This window comes from Limulus polyphemus, unplaced genomic scaffold (genome assembly GCF_000517525.1).
Source record: "Limulus polyphemus unplaced genomic scaffold, Limulus_polyphemus-2.1.2 Scaffold810, whole genome shotgun sequence".
In the NCBI taxonomy this organism is placed as follows: Eukaryota; Metazoa; Arthropoda; class Merostomata; order Xiphosura; family Limulidae; genus Limulus; species Limulus polyphemus.
Window position 1 is genome coordinate 180,570 of NW_013666420.1, and position 2,607 is coordinate 183,176.

Genomic DNA, 2,607 nt, shown 5'->3' on the forward strand with positions numbered 1-2,607 from the left:
CTACAAATGTTAGAGCCCAAGATTATCTACAGCCAAAACATTCATTAATAAGTTTGAAAACAAAATAAACTCGTATAGAAATTGTGAAAACAAAGAAAGACAGAAAAGCAACTACTACTACTACTACAGTGAATATCCTATAACTTGGGTAAATAGATATACACGGACATCGGAAACAGCCGCAAGCTGAAAAATCAGAAATAGGGCGTTGGCTGAAGACAAAAATATAACTCATAGGAACAACTATGTAAACGATGAAATAGAAATATATTTCAAAAGCCGTGATCGTCTAGTGGTTAGGACATTGCGTTGTGGCCGCAATAACCCAGGTTCGAATCCTGGTCACGGCATATATTTTACAGTAGTTCATATATTTCTAATTTTTACTGTTCAAATCTGTATTAGAATAGTAATGAAAATTAATGCATCTATTACATATGTTTTACGTTTCTATGTTCCCCGAAGCTTTTAACGGGCTATGCTTTACATCCCGTCAATTTATTCATAATGTAATATTAATATGTGATCACGATTACAAAGTAATATTTTGCTGTTACCCTTAATGTCCTATAAACAACACAATCATGGTACATTATACTTTCAACCTTATTCTGATCTATCTTATGTAGTTATATGTTATAAACTAATTCCTTTTTACAGAGCAATAAGACTAATCTTTAGCTTCGTGGAAAATAAAACAGAACGATAATAATAAAGTACACACTTTCTTGAAAATAATATCTTAATTGTAAATTTAAACTTGCCTCAAACAAGATGAATTCTAACATGAAATTGGTACATAAAGCTTCACACCCAAATATATATATATATATATATGTACTTTTTTCGAGTGTATTTTCAACACAAATACCGTTGAAATGATTCAAAATAATTTTGAGTAAAATACAAAATTTAATGTGAACACGAATATTTATCATGTTTAAAGTTTGATAACTTGGCGTAATTTGGAATAGAGGAACAACTACTTATATTTAAAAGTTATAAAGAGTAACGACAAATGAAAATTTTTAATGTGGATTAGAATATAGAAAAATGTAACTTTTTGAAACTAAACTGTTTTACTATGAAAGTTGTTTTTATAGTTCACTAATTTTCCTCTTCATTTTTTAAATTAGAATAAAATGCGCGACCAGGATTCAAATCTCGGCTATTGCGGCCACAATGTTATTAAAGGACCCTTTAACCAGAAGGGTACAAACGATTAACAATTTAGTACATAAATAGTTTTAAAAAACTATCTTTTTTTATACAATAATAATTGTTTACTTAATGGTTTTACCGTGTAATGATAAAATAAAATACTGTGAGTCTGGGAACAGTCTCATACACTCTATATGTTTCGACGTCTTACTGTGTCATCATCAGTATTTATTGTGTGTCACTAAACGTTGTCTTATTTCTTTAATAAATATTAAAACGTAATATGAGTTCAATCATCAATATGTCTAATGACGTATGATACTTAATAAATAAGAAACCCATCACAGAAAACACAGAAGTGGATTTCTCGTAATTTACATTGTTTATCCGGCAGTGTATTCATAGAGACGAGTTTGATGATGTAGGTATGGCAATTAATTCAAACAGATCCTGGAAATACAAAGCTTACAGAGGACGAACTGGGATATTTAAAATGAGACTGTCTCCAGATATTACGTACTATTAAACGTTGGCTTTATTTATTAATAAATCTTTATATTACAGCACTTTTATAAACTGAGATTTCAAAAGTCGAAACTAGTATTTATTTTTTACATCATTTGTAAATTTTATAATAAATACGACTTAAAAATCATGACAACTAACATATTACTCTGTATTATGTATTTAAAGACCTGTACACGTTACATTAAATATACTAGAATAATTTTGTATAAAAAGTTCGTAATAGCAATGTTGAACAGAAATTTAACTAGGTTAACTGAATCTGAAAACTTGACTGAGTTGTAAGTTGCCTGGACATGTTTAATCAAAATCAAGTGAAACTATACGTATTTATCACCCAGTAAAAAACACAGTGGAAGTTCTTACTTAGATTGTTACACAATCTGGCTCTCCACTTGAATCATGTGTAGAACTGCAGTTTTTCTTCTCCCGGGACAAACTCCCGGAGAACTAAATACGTAGAAAACAAAATAGAAATGACTTAAAAGAAGACCTTTTAATTAAGGGTTACAATCCACATGGATAACACAACCTTTTAACAAAGAGGTACAACTAATTAAAAAACATTGGAAATACTTAAAAGAAAACTCTTTAATTTAGGTTTAAATTGTCTTATAATAAAATAAAAGCCTTAAACAGGGTTCGCAACATAGTTCATGATGAGATCACATTTATGTGATGAATGAATGCAATGCTAGTGGCAATATTGTTATTCCATAAGGCACAATACAGAACACAACAGTAAAAAAAATGCGTACAACAGTACCCTTTCGCAAAGGACATGATAACAGACATAAAATACCCTTTAACATTGACAAACTACACAAGTAAATACTCAACAGTAGAAAAATTAGAATTAAATAAAAAGAAATAAATATACACCTGGAAAAAAGTTAAGCACCCCCGTGTTTTTTTCAAGTG

The 2,607-nt window shown here is 29.6% G+C and overlaps 1 non-coding gene across 1 annotated transcript; it reads left to right on the top strand.

Annotated features, from left to right (window-relative positions):
- The first annotated feature begins 278 nt into the window (after positions 1 to 278).
- Trnah-gug lies at positions 279 to 350 on the top strand. Its single transcript has one exon. It is a non-coding gene; the product is annotated as a tRNA-His (tRNA).
- Positions 351 to 2,607: the final 2,257 nt, after the last annotated feature.